The sequence below is a fragment of the Drosophila bipectinata genome, chromosome XR (assembly GCF_030179905.1).
Source record: "Drosophila bipectinata strain 14024-0381.07 chromosome XR, DbipHiC1v2, whole genome shotgun sequence".
Lineage (NCBI taxonomy): Eukaryota > Metazoa > Arthropoda > Insecta > Diptera > Drosophilidae > Drosophila > Drosophila bipectinata.
Window position 1 is genome coordinate 11,722,127 of NC_091735.1, and position 6,589 is coordinate 11,728,715.

The window sequence follows — 6,589 nt, forward strand, 5'->3', positions numbered from 1 at the left end:
ACGTGCTGGGTTTTTTTGGACCTCGGATTCGGATTCAGCGACCTCGAAAAGATATAGTAAACATGGTCTGACCTCCAGACCCGAAAAAATATTTTTTTTTGTGTGGCTGTGTATTTGAACAACTACAGACACAGAACAAAAACGTGCTTCCCTCCTAGATAGTGATGGAAAAAGAGGTTAGGTTGCATTTTTTAATGGCAAATGTGCTGCGGCAGGCTTCCGCAGCTGAAGTAAAAATTTGTATAATCTTTAAATATTAGTATATAACATAAATTAAACATTTTAAGTAATTATAAGTAATTTGCATAAATTAAGCACATAAATGTGCTTTGGGGGCAACCGGGGGAAAATACTTTTTTAAATACTTTAAAACTTTACATATACGAACTAAAAAGACGCACATTTTTAACAAAGATTAACATAAAACACAGAACAAATTATTTATATATATATCTGTAAAAATAAATTATATACCATTATATTCCATATCCATTCCAATCGATTTTGGCTTAACAGAGTTTTACAATATAAAAACAAGAAAGAAAAGCTAACTTCGGGCAGAACCGAAGTTGATATACCCTTGCAGTTAAAACCGGATATATATCGCAAACATCGGATATAGTTGGCCGATCCTTATGAGAATATGATAATATAATCCAATTTATTATAATGCAAAATCTAAAAAAAGTCCTAAACTTTTTTCTTCAAAAATACCAAAGTTAATATATCTACCAAAAACCATTTCCGATCGCTCAGTTATATGGGAGCTATTAGATATAGTCGACTGATGGTTATGAAATTTGGTAGGTCGAATTATCTGACAAAAAATATAATCTGTACCAGCTTTCTATCTTAAAAAACACGAAAGTTGGGTCATTTCCGATCGTTCAGTTATATGGCAGTTATAGGATATAGTCGGCCGCTCCTTATGAAATTTGGCATGTCGTATTATTTTGCTAAAAATAGCGCTCATTTAAAATTTGAAACTCTCTAACTCTAAAAACACCAAAGTTATACCATTTCCGATCAATCAGTTATATGGCAGCTATAGGATATAGTCGGCCGATTCCGTTCCGACTTATACACAGCGTGCAAAGGAAAAAAGGGTGTGTGCAAAGTTTCAAGTTGATAGCTTTAAAACTGAGAGACTAGTTCGCGTAGAAACAGACAGACGGACCGACGGACAGACGGACATGCTTATATCAACTCTGGAGGTGATCGTGATCAAGAATATATATACTTTATAGTGTCGGAGATGTCTCCTTCACTGCGTTGCACACTTTTGAGCAAAATTATAATACCCTCTGCAAGGGTATATTCTGTGCTCCTCGTAGCCGTAGCGATAGCCAAAAATCTAGAGCGAGAGCTCAGCGAGCAAAAAATAGTTTTGTATGTCCACTGTCCACGCTTTGCAGTCCCCTGGCGGAGACTCCTAGCGACGGGAAATAGCGAAGGCGGACCTCATCGGAAGGAAGTTGCTGGAGGACGCCCAGTTCTGGGCAGGCATGTGCAGCTTTGCTGCCTCAACAATGAAGGAGCTGAGACGGCTTGAGAGAAACCGAGCGGAGCCTAGCCTAGACAAGCACTAGTGGTTGGTCGTTAAGGCACGCCAATCCTGGCCATGTGAAGCAAAGCCTAGCGGCATTACCGCTGGGGACAGGGACTTAGGAGGCACTTTATTGTTAGCTCTTTTCGCATTCTGTCTTGAATATCCTTTTTTGTTGCCGCCATAATTTATTTGTTGTTGTTATCTCGAAATTGCCACTGTTTCTCTGTTCTGTTGTGTTTCTCAGTCTCTGACAGGAGCGCGATGAAGAAGGTTGGTCTGCCCTTCGATTGACCTTTGTATGTATGCGTGACACAGATTCACATACACGGGTGCATGTGTGCGTTTTAAGGAAGAGGGAAGAAAATTAGAGCATTTACAGAAATAAGTATTTTGAGATGTATCTTGAACTAAAAAGAAACAAAGAAAAAATATAGAAAATGAGAAGGGTTTTATTTAAATAAATACGCAAGGATATGAGAAATAGTTGGAGAAATATTATAATTAATAAATTTAATTTATTTAATATATAAATAATATTATAATTCTAGTAATTGCGGCCCAGATGATTATACAATGTTAATAAATGTTATCCAGGACCGCAGCTTCAATAAAATTTGCAAGGAATTATAAGCTTACAAAGACAATACCGATCTTGAGATGTTCTCAGATGAAGAGACGGAATCTGAGCAAATTTTGGATATTGTAACTGGAGACGAGTTTGATAGCAATGCCTTGCGAGATTTTGCAGGCTATATATTGTATAACATTTTTGAAAAAAGGTTGGCAAGTGTGTGCTGCGAATCTATTAAACAAAAAAATAGAAGCACAATAATGTACGTAAAATTTTATACCTAACAATATTTATGACTGCGCTGATAAAAGTTTAAAACTTCAAGCTCCTTCAACGAATACATTATTCTGCTATTAAGAAAATATTTGAAACAAGAAAGGAAAGCTAACTTCGGGCAGAGCCGAAGTTGATATACCCTTGCAGTTAAAACCGGATATATATCGCAAACATCGGTTATAGTTGCCCGTTTCTTATGATTAAATCATAATAAAACCAATAAATTACAATAAAAAATCTAAAAAAAAGTCCCAATCTCCTATCTTCTAAAATACGAAAGATTATATTACTACCAAATACCATTTCCGATCGTTCAGTTATATTGCAGCTATAGGATATAGTCGGCCGATTCTAATGAAATTTGGTAGGTTGGATTAACTAACCAAAAATAAAATATGTACTAAGATTCAGCTGTCTATCTTCAAAAGCACGAAAGTTGGGTCAATTTCGATCGTTCAGTTATATGGCAGCTATAAGATATAGTCGGCCGATCCTTATGAAATTTTGTATGTCGTATAATTTAGCCAAAAGTAGCACTCATGTAAAATTTGAACTCTCTTACTCTAAAAACACTAAAGTTATACCATTTCCGATCAATCAGTTATATGGCAGCTATAGAATATAGTCGGCCGATCCGAGCCGTTCCGACTTATATACTGCGTGCAAAGGAAATAAGGGTGTGTCTAAAGTTTCAAGACGATAGCTTTAAAACTGAGAGACTAGTTCGCGTAGAAACGGACAGACAGACAGACGGACAGACGGACATACGGACATGCTTATATCAACTCAGGAAATGATCCTGATCAAGAATATATATACTTTATAGTGTCGGAGATGTTTCCTTCACTGCGTTGCACACTTTTGACCAAAATTATAATACCTTCTGCAAGGGTATAAAAAAACAAATGTATATGTATAAACAGAATAAAGAAAACAATTATTCAACCCGTCATATCCTCCACTGAACAACCCAGCATATATTCCAATTGGTTTTCGGTTACCCATCCCTGTTGTGAACATAGGATGAAAATGCTTGACGGATTTATTTTAATATTACTGAGGAAAAACAGCAAATGGCTCACAGCAAAAACTGTATTTTAAAGAAAAAGCTGTATCAGCAGCAGGTTCAAGGAAATTAAAACTACTCAAACAATAATTTTTGGTTTTGTAAATGTCTCATTTTTTTATTAGGTAATGAGTAGGTTATGTTAGATGGGGAACAAGAAGATAGCCAATTAGTTTTGGTATCTCAAGTAGAGGTGCAGAAACATCGATAACATGGATGTTTTCAAAACATCGAAACCATCGATGGTTCGTGACCACCATCGATGTTTTCACTAACAATTCTGCGCTCGGTGCGAACATATTGTAAGTAAATTAATTTCTTAATTTTTTTTCAAACAACTAACAAAATTGTCGATAATATTTAGGATTTCTAGTTGATGGTGTTGGTGGACGTTGATGGATGACGAAGGCACGATGGAGAATTACCTTAAAAGTAAGTTATATATCTTTTTTACAAGCCCACGCTTCCCTTAAATATGTGTGCATGTACGTGTATGTACCCACCAGAGAACGGCAACTTGCCACTCGCACAATGAGTGGCACGAAAAACACCGGGTATTTTAGGCACCCGAGTGTCTTTCATGCACGAAGTTTTGTGCATGAGTATTTACCATGCACGAAACTTCGGGTGTCTGGAAACACCCATGATTTCGGGTGCTTGTCTTTTTTTTACCCAGTAAGTTTCTTATGGGTGGATCGCAGGCACAAACAAAAAACGGATGGGTGGAAGAACGGCACAAAAAAAGATCATAAAACGATCGTAGGAAAGGGTTCTAGGAACCCGTGCACGAAGTCTAGACGCTTAGGTAGTTAGAAAAGGACAGAAAGGAAAGAAAAGGAGAAGGACAAAATCTTTCCCCTTTTTTTAGGGTGGTTGGTATGATCCGAACAAGCGACCGAAAAACACTCGGGTGTTTTGCGTCTCAAGACACATAGGCACAAAATCATGGGTGGAAGAAAGGCAATAGGCACAAAATCATGAGTGCAAGAAAGGCAATAGACACTTTGTACTCATCCAAAAATTGTGTGTGTCGTTCTTGCCTTTTTTGTTTTGTGTGGCGAGTGGTACTCGCACACAAATTTTTATGGGTATGCATAGGGTGTCGAAAAGTGTCACCCGTGCCGTTCTCTGGTACCCACATACATTCATAAATTAGCGAAAAATAACTAATGCCGCAAAAATTTGGCGCAAGTCTTAAAATAAAGTAGCTGTTTGATTATGTTGTTTAGTGAATATTTTAAATTACATACAGTTTAGTAACTTCTTTTTATTAATTAATGGTGTAATAGGAGCGGAACCGACAGAGGAAGTGGAGACGGAGTCAGGACAAAAACGTAAAAGGGAGCGATCGGTGGTTTGGGACCACTTCAAAAAGAGCAGGGACAAAGCATCCGGCATTTGCAACTACTGGAAAACATATTAAGAAAGCTAACACTACATCAAACTTGCTGGATCTTAAGCGCTTGCATCCGAATCGCATGACCGCTGATAAGGAACCAATGCCTAAAACGATGGAAACTTTTTTAAACAAGGAGCCGTCCTATGTCAGTGACTCAAAAATAAAAAAAAGACTGGATAAAAAAGTTATGGATATGATTGCCAAAGACGTGCGTCCGTTTAGTTGCGTTCATGACGAAGGATTTGTCGAAATCATGCAAGAAGCGGTCCCGCGCTACAAGTTGCCGAGCAGAACGTATTTTCGCGATGTGATGCTTCCAACGGAATATGATCAGCTAAGCCTCAAATTGCGTGCAGCTTTGGAGACCGTTAAGCATGTTGGGTTGACAACCGATCTTTGGACATCTGCAGCTAATGAAGGCTACATCACAATCACTTGTCATTTTATTGCAGAAAACTTTAAATTAACGTCTGCACTGCTATCGACAGCACCATTGATGACCCCTACAAATCATAACGCCCAAAACATCGCAGACACAATAAGTTCAATGTTGGCTAAGTGGGGTCTTTTGTCGAAGGTTGTCACCGTTACAACGGAGAATGATAGTACGATGAAAAAAGCGTGCGATATATTAACATTCAAGCATTTACCCTGTTTGGCACACACAATAAATCTGCTTGCTCAGGAAATTTTAAAACTGGCAGCAGTAAATGTGATCATCTCAAAATGCAAACGAATAGTAACGTACTTCAACGTACCTAGCCACAACGTACGTACAATTTTAGACGATGGGTTGAAAAAAAAGAGGGTGTTGAGAGAGACTTCATTGAGAGACTTCAATGCTGGGAAATGAAAAGCAGAATTTAATTATTGTATGTTATATTTTATTTATGCTGCAGGCAGATGAACCTGGGATCAACCATTGTGATCATCCAGTTTATGGTGCTAAGCAGTGACTATTAATATGGACAGGGAGTGCGTCTAGACTAGATAGTGATTGCGAAGCTAAAGCTTTCTTAAAATAGGCCCGTTGAAGTCGAGCGGTCGAGAAAGAGTCGGCTTGCGACCAACTAAGGCGATATATACATACTTTAGCACAAAAAATAGAGTTAAAACAGAGGTCTAGCAAAGTTGAGTCAATAATTCAGATAAGGCAGTTCGAGAAAATAAACATTGATGAAAATCAGGAGTACCCATTGGAGAACTGGAAGGTAAGTTAATAAAAGCTATAAGTATTACTTTTTAAAATTTGTATAACTTCAGCAACATGAAATTTGGATTCCCCAACTGGCTATAAGCGCTAAGCATGGGCTCTGCATTCTGGCAACCTCAACAGAATCGGAAAGGATGTTTTCCAAAGCTGGCCTAACAATCTCTGTCCGACGGGCGTCAAACTGTTATTTGTTAACAAAAATTTAAGCCAAAGAAATTTGATTTAATTTATCCTTCCAAATATATATTAAAAGATCTCATTTGAATTAAAATTTATTGAGTTGTTAATTATCAGTAATTAAGAATGGAAATTTTCATAATGGTTCTACTCAAAATACTTTTTTTTAAAGGTTTTACCCCTAATGTTTATATATGAGCGAAACTATCGCGATAGTATCGAGGTTTAGTCCACAAACTATCAAAACTATCGATGGGGCTACCATAGATGTTTTTGAAGCTCTAGAGCAGTGCACTGCACAAATATCAGCTTCTTAAATTTCATTAATTTATCTTTAC

General features: G+C 37.4%; 1 long non-coding RNA gene across 1 annotated transcript; it reads left to right on the plus strand.

The window, feature by feature from the left end:
- The first annotated feature begins 2,097 nt into the window (after positions 1 to 2,097).
- On the plus strand, positions 2,098 to 5,283 carry LOC138925582 (uncharacterized). Its single transcript, XR_011441821.1, has 4 exons — positions 2,098 to 2,382; positions 3,588 to 3,764; positions 3,827 to 3,894; positions 4,752 to 5,283. It is a non-coding gene; the product is annotated as an uncharacterized lncRNA (long non-coding RNA).
- The last annotated feature ends 1,306 nt before the right edge of the window (positions 5,284 to 6,589 follow it).